Source organism: Larus michahellis, chromosome 21 (genome assembly GCF_964199755.1).
Source record: "Larus michahellis chromosome 21, bLarMic1.1, whole genome shotgun sequence".
Lineage (NCBI taxonomy): Eukaryota > Metazoa > Chordata > Aves > Charadriiformes > Laridae > Larus > Larus michahellis.
Window position 1 is genome coordinate 5,376,188 of NC_133916.1, and position 20,815 is coordinate 5,397,002.

Below are 20,815 nucleotides of genomic sequence, written 5' to 3' on the forward strand. Positions count from 1 at the left end.
AGCTGCCATCTGAATTTGATGCAGAAATGGGACTGAATTTACTGGTGATGTCAGACGTACGGACTCGTTTACACGAAGCGACGCCATCGCCAGGAAACGTTCACTTCCCACTTCCCCTCTCTCAGCCAGCACCGACGTTGCTCCGTGTGCCCTCGCTAACGGACTTTGAACCGCACCTTTCGCTTTTAGAGGAAACAAACCCCGAGACACCTGAAGAGAGCGGAGTACGCGCAGGGCGCTGATGGACACGCACAAGCAAAGACTGAAAAAAGTCTCTCCTCCTCCCAATCTCCTCAAATCTTTCCAACATAGGATCTTACAAGTAATCGCATCTAAATAGCGCCTAGACAGAATGAAGATCGAGAGACGGACAGTTTAAAAAATAAAATTTGGGTGTAGTTACATGGCACAGAAAAACTCATTTATTCCTCAGAAGAATCCACACCCTGCCACTCCATAATCCTTCCAGTCTCTCACATGGGTGCAGAAGGGACAAGAGATGTTATTAAATGTGGTAGCAGCCTCTCTGATTTACGAGTCGTGCACCTACCCTGCAGTTGAACAAATAGCCACAGTAATGACCAGGCAACACAGAATCAGATCCATCAACTCTTTGTGACCTGTCAGGCTTCTGTAATAACCTGAGCCCTGTCTTATACGGGAAAAAATTACCCCGCAGAAGCCTCTGCAGCAAAGGAAAAGCCATAGCTTTTTGGAGAAGCATCGGAGGGGGGTGGTAGGGGCCGGTGCCGGAGGCAGGAGATGGAGCTCAGGCGGGGGCTGCTCCGGTCCAGCAGCTCCCACGTGAGCGGGACCCGCACCGTCCCTCCCCGCATGGCAGGTTCGTTGTGGAACCCCATTCCCAACAGGCAGCAGAGAGAGGGGAGGGCGAAGGGTATTGCTAGCCCTTGGGTTTCCATTCATAACCGCAACGTTACATTTCCAACCTTCCAAGGGGCTCTTTACGAATGTTATTAATTCCCCGCTCCCTGGAAGCCCTTTGGAAGAAAGGGTGGGAGAGAGCACAAGAGCGAGTGCTTAGGGAAGGGCTGTTCATCCAGTGCCAGATCCTTTCACAGCTATCAGTGTCCATTCACTGCAGCTGAATGTGAAATACACCATGGAGAATAGCTCTGGCAGGCTTGCGCGGGATGAAATGGAAAACTCACCTGACCTCTCCTGACCCTCTCCCCTTCCCCCCCCCCCCAAATCTCCTTGACCCCATTCACAGCGTGGGGAGAGGGGAGCGGTCATTAAGCAGGGATGGGAGAACTGGCGATTTATTTAGTCTCTCTGAATTAACTCTGCGTTTCCTTTGAGCTCAGGGGCTCCATTATATCGGCCTCGGCGGCTCAGCTTAGGGAAAGAGCAGCAGCGGGTGGAAATCCCCTCCGACAAGAACAAGGAAGACCCGGGTGCCCCAGCCCATTTGAAATTCCCTCCCTCACCCCCCACAGTGCAGTGTCCAGCAGCCCAGACATCAGGAGATATAAATATATATATATATCTATCTCCAGGACAAATGCTAGATGCTACAAAGCTGTCCAGAGTTACGGGAAGGGGGGCAGGTCCCCACAACAGCCCAGAAGACCTTCCCTGCCGTTTGGTCCAAAGGGAGACATTTGAATTTGTCAGGACTGGGGGTCAGTTCTTTCCTGCCACGCTGCAAATTCTTCATTGCAGCACCTACAACGCGACCATCCTGCTTTCAGGCCTATCTAAAAGCCAGAGCTTAGTTCAGGTCCTTTTGTGCTCACTGCTCTCCTGATCCCCAGCCCAACAGACACTGGGCCAAGACCAAAGGCAGTTCACTACCATCTCCATTTTGTGAATTGAACATAAGAAGCCGAAGAGAGAAGAAGGGGCCAAGTTTGAAGCAGATGGAGCCATCAGCTGGTTTTCAGGGGGCTGCATCTCCCACTATCTACGGGCCACTAAACCAGACTGCACTCACTCAGATGCTGACCAAAGCTCTTGTCTCCCGTAATCACTGAGCCACTCACCTTCCCTGGCTCACCGAGACGGAGTTTGAGATGCAGCCTCAGGTCCTGCCAGGTTCCTGCTGCCTCGGCTGCACGGCGCAAGTCATTTCAGAGCTACCAGGACACATCCGCAACTGCCAGGGAGCAGAGGTGCGGCAGAAGCCACTCGGTGACCTCCCCTCTACCTTTGGCTCTCCTGACCTGGGAGCTTGTTCATCCTGATGGTTAGCAGGGTTGGGCTGTTCCAGAGCCAGCCCAAGGGACTGCTTCACATCTGCAGAAGCTTTGGGAGGCAGTTTTTTTTCTGCTATCAGTGGTTCCTTTAGGTAAAAGTGCATCTGTGAGGGCAAGCGACTGTTGAGTGTCTTCTGTGTTTTACAGTACGCAGCAAGGGCATGTGAAACAGGTCACTGTCCCACATTCCTCAACCGCATAAAGCAAAGACACCAGGAAAAGGCAAACGAAGGTCACTATGAGATGGATGACAAGGTCAAAATATTTAAGAATGGGAGCTAGGAAAGGATGCTTTCCCAGCCCGGCAGGCTAACAGCACTGTCCTTGCTCTGCCTGTCGTACAGAGAGGATGCTTTCCACGGTGGAGAAAGATCTGTCCCGCTTGCCCTTCATGCCTCTGGTATCTCACGGTCCTTTCAGGAGCTGTGCCTATAGCTCTATGGATGCTTTATCCTCGCCCCGCAACACGAACATCAAACAGACAGCAGGGCAGCCCACAGGCTCCACCGACCCCCCCATCCCACAACCCGCTTCTTCCCCTGCCAGACAAAGGAATTGCTCCTGGCGGGAGGCTTCCTCCCAGGCTTTGGCTGCCTCAGCTCCTGTGCCTCAGCTCCCGTGCCCACCTGTTTGACCAGCAGAAGAGATACAGCAGCAAAGAGCGGCCAGTTCCAGCCCGTCCTCCTCCTCCTCCCCTCACCGTCACAAACAGGAACCCTGTCTGACTAACGAGGTCAGGAGGCCGTGCTGACACTTTTGGAGCTCGCTGTGCTTCTCACAGGGACAGATATCAGCCCAGCGCACACCGCGATGCCAGCGGGTGTCATTCACTCTCCTGCAGTTGGCAGGCGTCATTGCCATGCTAGCCCAGCGGCAACACTGGCTCCAGGCTGCCCAGGGGATCCTGCTGCAGTCCAGCCTTGGAGGAGCATGGCCGAGATAAGATAAGGTGCAGAGAGGAGCTGGGCACTGCGTTTCCTGCAGACAAGCAGAGGCCAAGGCTGAATCTTGGCTTGCTGGTCTGTAGCTCAGCCCCATTTCCACCAGGGACGCCGCAGAAGGTGGCTGCAGTGGAGGGCCAAGTTCAGCTGTGACACGATGAAGGACTGAGCGCCCCAATAAATACCCCGTAGCTGAGCTCAGCTGCAGAGGGATCTTCAGACTGCTTGTGCCTGCAGGATGATCTCACGTCTAATCACCAAACTTCATTAAGCACACAGAAGCCTCACACACTTCTAAACACACGCAACACAACCAAAGAAGAAGCATTTTCAACCTCTGCTCTCGAAATCCTCACTCCGTCTGGTCACCCTTTCCTGAGTCGGCATCAGGTCTGCTGTAAACAACTCAAGACCTCCAGACAAGGCTGGCTGGCTCTACGTCGGAGCTACAGCTTTGTTTTGCTACCGCATGACCCAAGTTCTTGCTTTTATTCATGAGAGGAGCCCCTGTTTTGGAGCGTGAGAGGAAATGAGAGATGATATAGTTCTGCTTTCACTTGAGCTCATTTTTGGTGCACCCATCACCCCAGCATTTGGTCTGAGTCAGCCTCTCCCCCACCCCCTCTTCTTTTTTTATTATTTTTAGCAGAAGAATAAAAATGTAAATTGAACTGGAAAGGGAAAAAATAAGCCCCCTCCAGGTGCCCCCCTTCTCCGCAGCGTGGTAACGGGCACAGATTATATCCGGCACCACATGACTAGGGCCCGTATTTATATGTCAGTGTGTAAAACCCACCCTGCTGAGCCGCCTTTTCTCTGCCTGAGGCTGGGGGCTTCTGCTACGCGTCTCGTCAAACAGGTCCACAAAAGGGATTAAGGAGAGCCCCTCAGCCCCGCAGAGTAATCCATCAAATTATCCCTTGTTGGCGTTGCTGTCCTCTTCAGGAAAAAAAAAAAAAAAAAAAAAAGCAAAAAGCAGCCCTCCAAAGGCTTTTAAAGGCACTGAAATTACACTTGAGCCTGAAACACTCCACCCAGCTGCTGTAGCCCACAGCACAATGGGCTGGTTGTAAAGGGAATACCGGGAAGCGAGGAGAAAGAGACGGACACTGTTAAAAAGGGCAGCAGCTTCCCCATGTCTGGAGCTCCAACAGGTGGCTCGGACCCCCCGGCCCCCGCAGCAGAGCCGGCCCCGGTCACGCCAGGCTGCACCTCCCGTACAGGGAGGCTCTGGGACGCGTTTGCTGTGCCTGGACGGACCCACGGACACGTCCTGGCAAAGGCAGAGTCTGCACCGAGCCACAGAGCAGCGCCCAACCCTCTCCTGCCAGGGACCAGGGCTGTCGCCCCATGCTACGCTACCTACCCAGTCCCCAGAGCCAAACAGTCCTTCAAAAACCCCTACAAAACACCTAATGCAGACAAACAGACTTGTCTAAGGCTCACGGCATCTTCTCTGGTGTCCCCAACAGCACAGCAAAGCCAAAGAAAGATCGCACTCACCAAAATTCTGTGAATGCCTGCTTGGACACTGAATCTGTATTTCCTTCCACCGCAGTTACCTAAATAAAACAATTGCACATGAACTTTTGCGTTGGTCATCACCACCCTATTTTGAGGTACGAAGTCCTCTGCCCACCAGACCTGCCTAAGCAAGCACATGGGATTTCATACATTTGCATTACTGTAATCCTTCTTAGGAAGAAATGATCACCGGGAATGAAAGAGGGAAAGCGGATAGTAAAGCACTTACCACAGCAAACTGGAACTGGCAAAGAGAAGGCCAACCAGTTCTGTTGGAAGGCTGTTACCGTGTACAGAGAACACATGGCAATCCCACTACATGGGTTACCTCAGCACTGAAACAGTGACACGAAACTTCTGAGTTTTAATCACTAGTGCTGAGTAAAAGGAGAATAATTTCCCCATCAGAGAAGAGATGGGAAGGCAGAAACCCGACCTGTGTTATTGTGTCTACTTTGCAACGCCTGTTCACAGGGCTGGGAAAATGGGAAGTGAAATTCAAACTTCTTGTTTCCAACGAAAGCACAAATGCTGTGTAACGGGACGTCTGACTCCTCAGCAAGCCAACGCCGTACTCCGGCTCCTCCTGCCTCTGGCACGCTGTGCCTCCAAGGCAGCTCTAGGACTTCTACCCCATGACTCTGGCTTTATTTGGAAAGCTGTGACAGTCATGGGGCCAGCTGAGTCTCAGGGCCAGCCCTGGGGTGAGGAGGACAGTTCTGATGTGCTGGCAAAAGCCAGGGGACAGAGCAAAGGCCACTGCTGGCACCGACACATGAGGCTGCAAACCCAGACCATCAACTACGGATGCCGGGCCAGCGGTGGCCAGGAGCTCTGCAGAAACAAACTGCCAAGCCCCGGCAGGATGGCTGACGGAGTGTTCGTTAGCTCAACAGGCTGATTACAAAGCAGCAGTGAGGGGTCTGACAAATTTAACCCCAGCGGGAGCTGCTACCACCTAAAACTGAAATCCAACCTTCCCTCATTTTGCCAGAAGTCACATTGGCCAGGGTCTGTGCCGAGGAAGAGGGAGGAGAGCAACCAGCTAAAACTCCACTCATGGCAGTCCTCAGAGAGCAACAGGCTCAGACTTATACAGTCCCTTTTGCTTAAAGTTTTGGGAGCATGACCTTATGCTCTTCCTCAAAGAATATACTTTCAATCCTAGACGCACACAGAACTAATGGGCTCTTTTGTAATCACATGGTAGTTAGTCCATTTTTTCATGGTAATTTTCTGGTCTGCAATTCCAGTTATTTGTGCCCCTGCTGGAGAAGTTTGATGCTAACATATCTCTCAGCAAGCCCTTTGACCTCTGCTGGCAGGTTGGTGGGTTTCTCCCTCTCTGTTTTCTGTCTCTAAAATGAGGTCATGGCTTTGAATGAGACAAAGAGCCTTTGCAGCTTGAGGAATAGCCCCAAGACAGCTGTGAGTACAGAACCCCCATCAGTCACATCAGACCCTGAGTGCACGAGAGGCAAACGAGCCGGGCAGCAGCGCACAGCTCTCCTGGGAACGGCTGGGTTTTACCCCCCTGCTCTGAGATGAGATCGTGCGACTGCTCGTATCAGCGCCGGTGCGAGAACGGCTGTGGAACAGGCAGCCACCCACGGTGGGAGCATTCAAAGTGGGAGAGAACACAGCAAAACTCTCCCAATTCTTTGGGCTGGAAGTTGCTGCAAGATATCGCTGTCCCTCTGGCAGGGTCACCATTTCCACCCTGCTGGCTGCCTCTCCAGCCACCCGTGTCCCCAGCCCACCCTCTCGGCTGCAGGGGCCGGTGGAGTTGAGTTCATGCTGATACACCAGACTGTCAGTACAGCACCTTCTGCCACACCAGCCACGGGCCAGCACCCTCTGCCAAAGGGACAGGTGAAGAGCACGTGTGCAGGGAATAACAGGATTTCTCCGGGGTGCTTTAAGGTCAAAGACCACGTATCAGAGTCCCAAGGTCTTTCTTGTAAGAACAGCAGTTTTACATGCCTGGGGTAGCAAAAACTCTGCAGAAGCTCTGACTTCTGCCTGCAGCACACTGACTTCTCCGTGTTAACGAGGGCCCTCAGACCGCTGCTGGAGCAGAGAGTCTTTTCCTTATCATTACAGACCAGTCATGAGGCCTGGGTCTGAAAACATGAGATTCTATGATTTTACTCCTGCCTGAAATCGCCTGGGTAATTGCAAAGATAAGAAGCAATCAGATTCTATTTTTTAAGACAGATAAGTTTCACTGGAAGATCTTTATGGGAAACTTAAGAAGCCTTATCCTTCCCCTGTTCTCACTATCCGTTTAATGTGTTACGGACTCTGAACACGCAGGGATTTAACATTAAGCTGTACCCGTTCACACAGAACACACAGGAGCACAGAGTATCTGGAAAGGGAGTTTTACACTTGTCAAAAGACAACGCTCAAAGCTGCCATTTCTACAGGAGGTGAATGGAGCAAGGCATTTTTACCACCCCCCTCACTCCTCTCCCTGTCTCTCCTTACGAACAGGAACCTAACTTCTGTTTTGAGCCCTGGGAAGAATATCAGCCCTAAATTTTTAGCTTTTTAGTAATTAAGCACGGAGTTCAAGTTCAAAGCTCCCTGGATTTTGCAGAGCCCTCTGAGCAGGGGTGCTGAGGCTTTTTGTTGCACATGGTTAGTGTTTCTTGCTCTGATACAGAGCACAGACTGCATCTATCAAGAAGGACAGGCAGGAAAGTGGTCTGAGCGCCGAAGTCACTTAGTTCTTGCCGAAAAAGTCTTCTGTAATGCCAGAGGATAAATGAAAGTTTGTGCATTTCAGACTCCGAGCAGAGGCAGGATTTTCTTCCTGCGCTGGGCTCTCTCTTGCCCATATTTAGTGGAGCAAAGTTCAGCGAGCTACAAATGAAGCAGAAAGACCTCAGATATTCCCGCAACATGCTCTAGGCTGCCTTGGGCAAACAGCCAGGGCACCTCGGGCGGGCACAGTGCTGGCTGTGCCCAGTGTGATCCGGGAAAAGGCTTATCACCAGCACCGTCCCGGGCCGTTCTGGCTGTGCATTAGCATGTGCTAACTAGCCTCAGTTACAGTCTTCTGTTAGCAGAGGGGATAGCTAGCATTCCCTGCTCTTGCCCAAAAGGCTTATACGCTGCTATCAACATTGGCCACAGACAGTGATGAATGGGAGTATCTGGGGGCAGCACAAATGTGGACTGTGTTCACAGAAATCAAAGATGAAAGAGGCCCTGTTGAATCATCTTCCCCGGGGCTGCTGCAGGACTGCTCCCAACAGCACATTCTCCAGTGATTTGTCCAGTCTGGATGGATGGATCTCAAGCACTGAGGTTGCAAGAATTTCCCCTGAAACAATATCCATGGGCTAGGAGATTTAATAGCTGGGAAGCATCCTTCCTTCCTCCCTTCCCTCCCTCCCTCCAGTTATCCCCTGTGCTCTCCTTTTTATATGCATGGTCAGAGCCCCTCTCCAGACTACATTTAGCCACTCTCCTAAACCTAGCTTTAGTCAATTCTCATGAAAAGCCACCCTTCCAGGCCCATTAATTGCTCAGTCGGCCTTGGCTGTAGCACAGCAGCCTTTTGTTCTAGCACTGCTCCAGCTGCTCCCACCACCCCTCGCACACAGGAGCCGTTTGTCATAAACATTCCCAAAACGCACCTCTGGAGTCCAACAGCAACAGTGCCCGCACAAAGCTCCCCCGTCACACAGAGAGCCGGTACCTGGTACGCACCGACCGCTGCCTTGGAAAGCCACTGTCATCTCATTGTTCCTTTGTGCTCCATCTCTTTGTGTTTATGAACTGCCTCTCACCACAGACCTACAAGGAAGCTCTCTCTGCGGCCAGAACAATCCTTTATTCTGTTTGCACAGCTCTAAGCAAAAGGAGAATTTTTTTTCCAGAATCCGGACCAAGGTATCACAGCGACAACCAGTACATCACACGGGGAGAGCACTAACAGAGGACACTCAGCAACAGCAGTCGCACCTCAGGTCTTGCAGATCACCGAAAGGCTTTGGGTACCCTCTCACAACAGAAATGGCATCACAGCCCTGGGCAGGGGAAAGGGAGCAGCGTAACACCCTGGGGCAGTGGCAGACGCTTCTCCAGAGGCAGAGTACAACCCAACATTTCCAGACAGAGCATTGCTGATGGAAAAAGCAGAAAATCACCAGCAGGGAACTCACGCGCAGGTTCCAGAGCAAAGTAGAGGCTTTTTGTCTCTCTGCAGTGAGTGCACTTATATCCGCTGGGAACCTAACTGAAGGCCCACTTCTACCCATTGCTCCTAAATTAGAAGCAGGCGATTGGGAAGAGATGGCAGAATAGCGTTAGAGCTGAGGTTTGATCACCACCTCAGATCCTTTGATGTAGGAAGTCGCATCCCAGCAGGAATCATTCTGAATGTTTGGTAAAGAAAGTGTGATCCATGGATTTTATTGCATGTGCCATTTCACTGAAAGTCTTAACCCATAAATCTAAAGCAAGATTTAGATGTTATCCACAACTTCATTCCTGAAGTTGGCTCTAGCCTGCTCTGCAAGAACATTAATGCCTATTGAGTGCTGACAACTTGCATGGATTTGAGTCACTGCACTCATTATATTTGCAATTTTCTTCAAGTCCTAGCTCCTGGAAACAAACCACCATGGAGAAACTTCAGCTTCCAATAAAATGAAAGTGGAAAAAAAATCTGCTCCCTTGATTGAAGGGAAAAGTCTTAGACCTCACAAACCAAACCCAGCACCCATCATTGTTTTAAGTTTCTTTTTTCAAATAAACCTCATTATCCTGCCAGAGGCCATGCTTACACCTTCTGAGTATTCAAAACCTGGCAATTATGAGAATTCATCTACAAGTCACCAGAAGTCAGTTCTGTCTGAAATCAACAGAGCTGATTTCATGTGCTACTCAAGCAAGGTTTCCTGGGATGTCAGACAGGGCCAGGTCCTTGAGATCTGGACTAGCAGCAGCTTCTTTTAGTACACGTTCAGTAACACGGAGAAAGAAAAACGGTTCAGAGCGGCAAATCAAGCACCTGCTTATTGCTGTGTGTGTTCCAGCCACCCTCCAGCATTGAGACAAAGAAGCCATTCGGACCACATTCCTACATTACAGTTCTTATTTTGCCAGACAATATTGGGGGTCTGTTTCTCCTCTTATGCAGGCTAGCAAAATGTTAAACAAATATTTTTGAACTGCAAGAGAACTGACATTTTAGGATATGAAAACAAGGAGGAAGGGCACAAATTTGAGGACCTCCAAGGAACAGCATGCATACAAATAATAATAACAGAATGGTAACTGTATAGTTCCACTTAGTTATGTTTTTTGAACAAGCAACTCGATAGCTTGTTCAACTATCACGCACATCAGCAACTTCTGCAGTGCTGTTATACAAGATCAGACTCAGATTCTTACAGCAGCACAAGAAATAGAACAGGTTTCAAGGGATACATGGATTCAAGATATTGTCAGTCTTAGTTAACTGAGCAATACAAGCATCAGGACACAGAACTCCAAAAATAATCCTTTGGTTTACTATCTTCCTATTCTTTTGTTTGTGCTGAGTGCAAGATTTCCTTTATGTTATGCAGAACCATCCAGGCAGTCTTCTATGAGCACATCTATTGCTTGACACCCTTGCAGAGACTGCTTTAAAGTTTCCCCGTTTTGTAAAAGCAAGGATTCCTCCGTGAGGGTCTCTGTCCCCTGTCTTAGCGGAGCCCTAGGGTTGCTGTTTTCACGTGGACAGTTTTGATATCTGATATTAAGCATTCAGAAATCAAGTCAACATTGAAAATAGCTGACAGCTGCTCACAAGCTTCTCATGACTCCCTTGCTCCACTCATAGCGCAACCTCGATCATGAGTTCGACTGGACAGCTGAAGGATCACAAGACTCCACAGGTTGGTGTCTAGGGTTAGTTTTAGTTAAATGTAGCTGTCTTACGCTGACTGACCCCCACCACCTGCAGAGACCACACAGCACGATCATATGATGGAATTATTTGCAACAGCAGAAGTGAATGGAAGAGATTGACCAGATATAACTCTTTTTGGTTTCTGCATGCTCCTCTCCATGCTGTCTGCTGCTTAGTTCTCCTGAGGTACAAGGCTTTGCAACTACTATTACCCTACGACTACCAGCCGCTGCTCTCCTCCCATCCCTCTGGTCCCTTTGCTTCTGCTCCCTCGTAGCCTTGAATCCATCACAAACCTCCACAACTTTCACCCAACGGGTCAAGTGTTTTGCTTTGATGTTGCCTAAGCCGTGATAAGGAGATAGCAACACACACATTAAAGAAAACCCAAAACAGTCAACTACCAAAACAAGACACTCCTTGGATGAACTGCTCCAACACAGAGAAAGGTGGAGGATAAAAACAAACAGATGTTACTCACACCACTTACAGCTCGTCTGCAAAGCTCGACAGTCCCACTGTGACAGAAGTGGTATAAACCTCCAAAGAGACTAAAGCCAGAGGAGTGCATTAGGGCTATATCCATTGCTGTGTATGACATGCTTAAATTGCCCGAGAATATATAGCCAACGAGTAAAAGACCACCAGCAAATTACTTTGCAATGCCTGCTATGCTGTTTTTCTTATCATTTAAGCAAGCTCCTAGCACTGGTCCAGTCTGGTACCAGACCTGACAGCCTAACAGGCAGCCCGAATCAATCCAACGGCTAGCCACGGCCAGGGAAGAACACACAAGCCCAGCAGTATGCTGAAGTTCTCTGCCACATCACTGCCTGCAGTACTCCTTAGAAAGGGAGCAGTCAGGAAACCACCACCGGCATAACTTTTCACACTGTTTTTTATCAGTATAAAACTATGGAAGCCGGAGATTGAGACTAATATAATCTAGCAGATTAGAAATATCAAGACTACCGTTACAGAGCATCGATGTTTGTCTTCCTTTGCTTTTGTACGTTCCTCAGAAGTAATTTGAAACAAGAGCTTCTTGTGGATCCAACACAAAAGGCTCTGGGTTAAGATTTTCAGAGTGATGCAGGCAGCCTGCAAACGGGCTAATATTTCCAAAGAGGCTTTGCAAAGAGACACACGCAGTTAGGCTGGAAGAGCAGACTTTGCCCTGTCACTTCATCATACAGTGGATTTAATGCTTTTAGAACCAGCTTTTTTGGTCCATACTCTGAACAAAGCTTCTACTAGCTTCATTACAAAACTTTTTTTTTTTTTTAAGGGCATGCACTCACAATGCCATCGGGCACAGTCATCCAGCCATCACCCTAAGCTCCATCTCCATGCGGAGGCTTTAGTCAAAGACCAGAGATGCATAACTCAGGGGGAAAAACCAAAAAGAACCCGCCCCCACCCCACCCCAAACACTGCCACTTGAGTGCTCCAGCGAAATAAACAGTTTGGGGGAAAGGTTAGCAAGAGTTTACGCTAGACATCCATATTTTCTAGGGACTGTGGCAAAGATAAAGCAGAACAAAGGCTGTATTTTCTAACTCAGCGATCAGTCCAGTGATTACAGCTTCTCACACCATGGATATTGCATACCTCACTGCCGACAAAAATTGACTGCACCTTCAAAAAGATGCTGCCGGTGGAGTTTGTCCGGAGTACACTGCAATATCTACTGTTACTCTATTATATTACAGAGATGATAATCGCAGAGCCTGTAAAATTACTGCTTTGTTCAGAGATAACGTTACTGTTATCTCTAGGCAGTTTCCACACAAAGCCATGCGGCTGGGGCCTTCTAGCAACCGCTCCACGTTGGGAATAGCAACTGCTCCACGTTGGGAAATACCTTGAGGTTCAGGTACTTCAATTGGAACCTCTTCAAGAAGACAAGGCACTCTCACAGATGAGCTGCACAGGCTACACATGCAACAAGCTGCAGGGGAACATCCCCACCAGCAGACAGTGCAAGAAAAATCTCCCTACAAGGAGAAGTTTCCTACTAAATCCTAAGATTGGTTTATGCCCTGCAATACAGGATTTATATCCCTTGTAAAGCTCTCATTTAATTTGCTATTAATTCTGGAGATTCTTGTTATCCATATCAAATTTCTAATCCTTTTTTCAAATCCCATAAGCCAGGCACTCTTGGCTTCCACGATGTTTTGTAGTAATAAGTTCCAGAGTTTAAGGCACTGCCTGGAATCCAAGCGCAGGGCTGGGAATCTGGCATTCCTGGCTCCACCACCACAGCCACTCCCCACCGAGTGGAAGGGTAGCAGCTACGGATGATGCAAGAAAGTCCAGGTAGCATCACACATTTAAAAAAAAAAAAGAAAGAAAATTGCAGGTAGGGCGAATAACAGAAAACATTTAAAGGCTGGTACACGTTTTTCAGGAGTGCCTGCATGACTTCATGACTTCAGTGCCCAAGTCATTTGGGTACTTTTGAAGTTCTTACTCATGTTCTATTTCTATAAATTTCTAGTTACTCTCATGCTGCACAGACAAACCCTGCTCCCTCAAACCCACGTCTAGAACTAGAACAGTGCCAGCATGGGATACGCTTTGAGCCTGGCCGCTTTCTCTGTCTCTAGATGAGGACCAGGAAAGCTGTTCCTAATACGTTTCCCTTCCAATTATTTTTTTAAAAAACATAAGCAAGAAAATCAAATGTCTGGCCAAGTCTGGCCGTCACCAGCGTCAAAGTATTAGTTTATTCTTGTGCTTTTCTCTTCCTCCTAAAGCTGTCACCCACAGGAAGACAAATTAGCCTTTTAGTTTATGTTTACTATAAACAACTAAGGCATTTTATCACCAAAGTCTCCAGTCCTGCCAAAGTCAGTAATCAACGGAATACCCACATTATGACATTTAGGTACCGTTTTTAAGAAGACAGCCTCCTCAAGCTCCCACTACAGCTGAAGGGGAGAAGACAGGCTAACCTGGCAGCAAATCTCAGCAGAGCCTACAATTAGGTGCAATGAAAACTTCCTTTTGTCAAGTGCTGGCTTCCTTTGATTCTAAGGATTCACTGACCTGTCCCCACAAGTCTTCGGGATTTCTGGAAGTTCACGGTCACCTCACGCTTCCCAAACTCTTTTCCTGTTCAACAATCTTTAAAATGAACTTGGTCACAGCAAATGCTCATGGCACATCCGCGGATGAGGAGGGCTGAGGAGGTGGAGCACAGCTCATCACCTACCTGCCGCCGTCCGGCTCCGCTCCCTGATGCGCCGCTGGATTTTGTTGTTTTCCCACAGCCGACGATGGGTCGCCGGGAGCATCAGCGGGACCAAAGATGAGTCTGCAACTGCCTGGTCCGATCGTCCCCGGCCGGGACGCGGCGGAGGAGCGCTCTCTTCCCGTCTGCAAGTACAAGTGCTGCTCTGACCCCCCAGAACCCCCCCGGCGGCTCCCCCCGGCCCGCCAGAGGGGGACCCGCTCCCGCCTCTGGCGGCCGCATCCCCGCCCGCTGCGGCTCGGCATCCCCGCTCCAGCGGGGCGCGGACCCCCGCACGCCCCCCCGGCCCCGGCTCCGGCTCCGGCTCCGGCTCCGGCCCTACCTCGGCGGCGGCGCCGCCCGGGGCTCAGCCCGCCGCCCGGGGCTCAGCCCGCCGCCCGGGGCTCAGCCCGCCGCCCGGGGCTCAGCCCGCCGCCCGGCCCCGCTGCGGCGCCCGCGCCTCCGCCGCCGTTTAAATGGGCAGGTTGGGGCCCGGCAGGGAGCATGCGCTGCCGCGGGCGGAGCGGGGCGGAACGGGGGGGCTCCGCCGCCCCGGGCCGCCCCCCCCCCACCACGTCCCCGCCGGGGAGAGCAGCCCCTCGCCCGCCCGGCCCCGCTCCGCCGGGCGCCCGCCGCCAGCCCCGCCGGCATCAGCCGCGGGGGTCACTCATTCAACCGGTCCACGCAAATAACTAGCATTTTTTAAAAAAAGAAAAAACAAAACACTTTCTTTTTCCCCCCCTCTTTTCTTCCCTTCTTTCTGCCCGGGAATTGCCCACAATATGAATAGTTTCTTGTTTTGTTTGGTTTTACTAATCTATTCATTACTTGTAATTGCTTGGATTGTATGCAAATGGATTCCATGCGATGGGAAGCTTGTGACCTGGCCCCTGGACATTATTCATGGTAGATGACTGCTTAAAATCACATGGCGTGTGTGCGCACAGGAGGGAGAGAGAGCTACAGAATACATATGCCTATACAGAGATCTAGGCATTCTATCGGTATCTAACTTGTCTCACTATAGCGAAACAGAACCATGAGTCGAGGAAAAATGAATGCTCTTATTCATACATAACAGCCCTCAAGATGAGAACCCTTAGAACGAACAGCTTTCCTTAAACATCTGCATCAACAAATATCTTTTTTTTGTGTGTGTGTGTGTGTGTGTGAACACTCATGAGCAGAGGATCGGAAAAATGAGAGAAGAATGCAGTTGACAAAACCAGCTGTTCTTAAATTAATGTTTGCAAATGCTTGGGCCAGTTCTTCAGCTGATTGGTCATCAAAAGCCTTGTGCTAGTTTGTACTATTTAAAGATTTGGCTCTCTGTTTTGCAATGTATTCATCCAGCTCTACTAGTTGCAGAAGCATTATAAAGATCTAGTTATTTTTAACCTTCATAGAGTCCCTCCTTTGAGCAACTTTGTACCTCTCAAGGTCAAAAATCCCATTTCCATGTCACATTTCAGCTTGGATCAGCAGGATCGTCTTGTTTTCACTGCGAGCAGCTGTTCCCTCCCAAAGTTTGCTGAAAGGACTCACCCTACATGGAAAAAGCAGAGAAGCACCTGCATTTGTTGTCACTTGAACTGATGAGAACTCACTCATTGGGGTGGCTGACAAGGAGAAATGACACTGCTGTTTCCTGCAAAAAGTTTTTTGGCACTCCAGATGCAGCTAGGAACCCACAATAACCCCCCAGCAAACCCAATAAAAATCGCTGAAGAGCTTTGCTATGACTTAACTTGGTAAAGTGCCAGAGTCCAAATTTGGGCGGGGAGAACTTGCCCCTGTTTTCTAGTCGGGGAAGTTCACAAGCAATTAAATAACTATTAGTGCTGCTTTTATTTTTTTCCCCCTTTTGCACTGCAGCATCTGACTCTCCCTCGGTGCATTCCCAAATGCTGTGCCTACCCCGAGCCCGAGGAGCTCAGCATCGCAGGGCTCAGTGATGAGACCAACAACATGAACGCCAGCTTCCCATCTTCTATTCCCAGCTCTAGCTCTGACTCACTGCGCGATCGTGGTTCAGGCACAAGCAGACGGTTTTCAAAAAGAAATTACAGGCTGTGGCGGTGGATGCTTCTGGACCGTCACCGTCACCGAGAGGAGGCTCTGCTCGTTTCACTGAACGCCACAGCGCGCTGGCACCGTTTCAACAGGCTGGGAGTTCCGCGAAGCTTTGTGAGTCGAGAGCAGAAGAGCAGCTCCATGTTATCATCTATACTAACTACAGGAGACAGGGCAGGTCATAGAGAGCCTTGGCTTGTTGCTCTCAAAAATCATAAGATTAACATTTATGGTTACGTACCTGTAGAAAAGAGCCAATACCTCCTGGAGACGGAGAGTCAGAAGTGGTGGCCGAGACCAGAGACAGGGGAACTGACTTTGCTAACGGGCAGATCACATTTTCTAGATTTACCAGACAGAAAGTGTGATTAGCTACGGCCTAATGGAAGATGAGATTCCCAGTCACAGCAGAGCAGATTAGGACAACGGATATTCTGCTACACCAAATTCATTCATGTTTTGCTTAAATTCCTAGCGCATATGACCAGCAGGCCTGAAAAACTTCCCTTCCATTGAGGCACTATAAAAAAGTTAGGTGCTACTGCAGTATTTCAGCCTTCCCATCTCTCATCTCTTTTTCCCTTTAATAAAGCAGCGATAACAATATTTACACACTCTGACAAGCATTTGGCAACTTGATGATAACGGCTCCAGTTGGTGCGACATATCTTTATTGCAATAATCTCTTCAAATTCCAGCCAGCCGCTCTGCCCCTCCATGGAAAGCATTCGAGGGTTCTAGCTGCGGGTAAACGTGGCTCCTAGTTCCTCCCTCTTCAGTGAGGAATTTCCACACTTCGCTTAAAGCACACCTTCATCTCGCCTGGCTTCTGCTGTACAGGACTGGCTCTGTGCTGAACTGCCATGTCGTGTACTAGCTCCTGGTACGAGGGGCACAGAGGGAACCCTGAGCTCTTCTAAGTGTTTTTTCTTTGCACAACTTTCCCCCTTCGTCTCCACAATGCCACTGCTTTCATTTACTGCCTCCTGCTCATGATGGTTAAATTCTTTGGGACGAGGCCATGCTTTTTTCTAAGCTGACAGCAAGGTGCTAGTCCTGCATAGATAAAGAAAAAAATGATAGGACGAGGGGTAACAGTTTTACACCGAAGGAGGGGAAATTTAGGTTAGATCTGAGGAAGAAATTCTTGGCTGTGAGGGCGGTGAGCCCCTGGCCCAGGTTGCCCAGAGAAGCTGTGGCTGCCCCATCCCTGGAGGGGTTCAAGGCCAGGTTGGACGGGGCTTGGAGCAACCTGGGCTGGTGGGAGGTGTCCCTGCCCAGGGCAGGGGGTGGCACTGGGTGGGCTTCAAGGCCCCTTCCAACTCTAACCATTCTGTGATTCTATGAAAACAAAAAATGAACAAAAATTACTCCCCTCCGGAGGAATAAGCACTGGAAGCTACAGCCAAAGACGTACGTAAGAGAGATTAAGGTGCAGCCCATCAGGGACAGCCCTTGCAGAGCTGTGAGCAAACACAAATTTGAATCCCATGGTCCCCAACAGAGCAGGGGCAGCTCTAAGGGCAGCTTTTCCCCTGCGCTCCCTCTCATCAGCTCTTGCACCTACGCAGAGTTGGAATGCCAGTTTCCAACACACCGGTTCTTGCCTACAGGGCCTGAGCTGAGGCCTTCCACAGTCATTTCATAAACGTCACTGGGGAAAAGGTGGCACATGTCACCACAGGAAGGAAAATACAGCCACGCACTGGTGGAACTTCCACTCCTCCCTGCTCAGGTCCTCCTTCCTTCCACTACAGCTTTACACATCCCACATCTGCCAGACAACGACTCCACACAACTGAGGAAGACGGGAGCGTGGAAAGACTAGACGTTTCCTGAGCTGCCTTACGTGTTCCTGTAACTCATCCACCAAGCAGCCAAGGGTTTCAGAGCACATTATACATTTTCCTGCTGCAGGGCTCCTTGCTGACAGCTACTGAGGATCTCACACTTAGTTCCCAGAAACACTTTGTCAAGGGCCCAGTGGGATCTTTTGTGGGATCAGCAACTCTGAAAATTTAGACCATATACTTGGGTACCTAAGCACGGCAGTAAGAGCCTGACATTTTTTATACTAATGTTTCAGTAGATCCAGTCCTGGACTTATAAAAGAACCTGATCATTTTGCTGAAGTAGAACTAGAAGGCTCAGAATGTTGCAGGATTGAGCCATCATGGGAATCTGCAAAGTAGATTAATTTATCAAAAGGGGAAAATAGAGAGTCAACTGCCACCTCAGCTGCTCGTGCCCGATTAGATCATAGCATAGATTTGCCCTGGTTTTATCTAAGTCTCATGTACCCAGCCAAGTGGAGCTCATGGTATCTGCTAGATACCATTTTGTGCTTAATTACAAAAAAATGCGAGCGCTGAACTTGCTTGTAGACTGTCTGCTGACTCACAATGCAAACCTTTCTCTCTCTGTAGGCTGAGAGAATAAACCCGTCCTCAGCACCCCACCCAGGGAGGTTTGGCGTGACTATTTACACAGCACTCAGATACCGAGATGGAAAAGTATTAGAAAACGCAAAGTAGAAACACACTTTGGGGGTGCTTAGTGCTGTTGCCTGGAGAACAAAGGTGAGAATTCATGCTGGACACTCAAGGCTTTTAGAAGGATCTTTGCTGCCAAGCCGACAGCCCCAGACCTCTCGTGCCAGTTGGGAGCGATGCTGCCAGAAGATGGACTTTGGATAATTGTGTCTAATGCACCTTTAAAGAGAAAAAGCCACTGGAACAAACAAAAGCAGCACCCGGCTGCGCAGGCTGTTTATACTCGAGGTAGCCAGAGCAGGCGGCTGCACTTCAGGGCTTATCTTCGCTCTCTTTCTAAACAGGAAATGTATTTTTGTCCCAAGCCTTTCAGGAGAAGCCACCAGGCTAAAACACTCAGAATGTGGGGTGGCAAAAATGAGCATTTCAACTCCCTCACGAGACCTCAGAGGCGGTGGGTGGGTACCCAGAACAGCAGGGGTATCGCCGCTAACCACGATGAGAGGAACTTTCAGGGCTCGGGAGCTCGGCAGGGCTGGGAGGTCTGGCTCTGCGCCACACCAGGGCTCCTCCAACATATCAGCTGTAGGAAAATCAAGGGATGTAAGTGGGGCTACCAGATCATCTCTTGTGCATGCAAAAACTGCCACAGTCGGCATAACTGAGGAGGGAGAACCTGGGGCAGGGAAACAACAGAAATTGCATTTTCCGTGGTTCCTTGGTGGAGGCATTACCTCTGGTTGGAGCAGTGCCAGGCTCGGAGGTGCCCGTTCCTGAAGACTGAAGAGAACAGCACAGGTTCTTGCTTCCCGTCCGACAGCAAACCAAAGCTGCAACATCCCACAGCTTTACTGTCTCCTTGCTTAGCGCCATCCTCCCCAACTAATGGTGCAAGCATCTGGTCTTTGTGTAAGACTGCAAGGAGAACACTGTGTCAGCGCTATACTGGCTTTGCACAATTTTTATGTCCTCTAGTCTTGCCTTAAGTTTCATGATATTTAGTCTCAAAGCACTTGGAGTCATGGATTCAGCAAGGTGGGGTTTTTTGTTGTTGTTTTTTTTTTTTTCCTTTTTCTCTTTAAAAAGATCCATTTCTACATCTTTCAGTTGTAGAGAAAAGCTTGCAAACATGATTGGCCAAAAACTGCCAAAACCAGAAGGCAACTAATTTTTTTTTTTTTTTAATTGGGAGTCTCAAGACTTAAACAATCTCATGATTTTTGAGACTGCAAAGCCTGTCTCATATTGGAAGGACTGCATTTGGTGAGAGAGATTTTCTTGTTTGGTAGGGAGATGGGGTCACTGCGTACCACTTACTGGATTCCACGGCCTTTGCAGCCAAGCAAACAAACTTGCTCCCTCGTCAAAATCCTTATTGATACTGGAACGGCTCCCACTGTTCACAGCTTAGCATCAATGTACTGTCCCTGCAGGCGATGCAGAAAGAAAGAAGCTGTCCGTGAAACTGTGTATATGAGCGTTGCTAAACCGGGTTTGAAATCTGGGCATATCTGCTATATTTACAGAGAGCAGGACAAACATTTTAGCATTCCCCCTGCTGTTCCCTGGGCTGCATTCTTAACCTCTGCCTCTTCTAGCCAACGTCCTTTCCCTGTACACAGCATCACGTGCTCAGTTGCCTTCCTTGCCTTTCGGGATGTAGCCAGAGTTTTGAGCTGTGCCACCCGCCAAGTGAGCTGTGGTTGCACCTTGCCCTGCCAGGAGGACGCTGCAGAACCTGGCAGGGAGGGATGTCCTTGCTACGAATGTACAAGGAGAGACAGCCAACCACAACAGCAGCACAAAATCCAAACAACTTCACTAAGGGGAAGTTAGAGAGGAACTGAACAACGCCTCTGCTGAATCCTCTTCCCCCGCTGTTGCTTTGCATTTACGTTTTTTGCTGTCGCCTCCAGTGTGCAGGTAAGCCCAGATTTCCCCTGTGTAAAAAGGAAGCACAGCTCTGTTTCGGTCCCCTGCCTGACAGCAGCCATGGACTCCAAGAGTGCACACTCCAGCTCTCTGAACCTCTGGCTACTGTGAACTTCCATCCTTAGCCCTGCTGAGCCATGCCCCCCATGCTCTTTAACCCTCCGCACCCCAAGGACAGCCAGGAACCACTTTGGAAAGCTGCTGTAAAGATAAGGATCACTTTGCACCATCTTATTCTACTGCCTACAGCGCATCTCTGATACCAGCCTGCCTCTCCTTCCCGAACACATCACTCCTCACCCATCTCAGTCCTACAATGAGGCAGAGAAGAATTTCCTGGTCAGGTCCTTAAGGAACAGCCCAGTAGATGCCAGGTTTGGAAGGGTCCCACTGTCCTCCCATGTAGCTCAAGCTTTCCTCATCAGCGCATTAAGTAACTGTTTGCATCCTGCCCACTTCCTTCCCACTCTTACCCCAAGGGGGAAAAT

General features: G+C 49.6%; 1 protein-coding gene across 17 annotated transcripts in view; it reads right to left on the bottom strand.

The window, feature by feature from the left end:
* Positions 1–19,894, bottom strand: part of SLC45A3 (solute carrier family 45 member 3) — a 36,552-nt gene extending 16,658 nt beyond the window's left edge. For 3 of the 17 annotated variants that reach the window (XR_012584369.1, XM_074564423.1, XM_074564420.1), the window contains exons 1-2: positions 14,174–14,392; positions 13,813–13,976 (exon numbers count right to left, since the gene is read on the bottom strand). The gene's annotated coding sequence lies outside the window, so the exon portion shown is untranslated. Of the gene's footprint in view, positions 1–3,492; positions 3,540–3,953; positions 3,968–4,660; positions 4,720–4,910; positions 5,134–13,646; positions 13,725–13,812; positions 13,977–14,173; positions 14,397–19,129; positions 19,509–19,712 lie in introns of those variants that run through there. The other 14 variants (XR_012584370.1, XM_074564421.1, XM_074564408.1 and 11 more) reach the window with 12 other exon arrangements.
* Between the last annotated feature and the right edge of the window lie 921 nt (positions 19,895–20,815).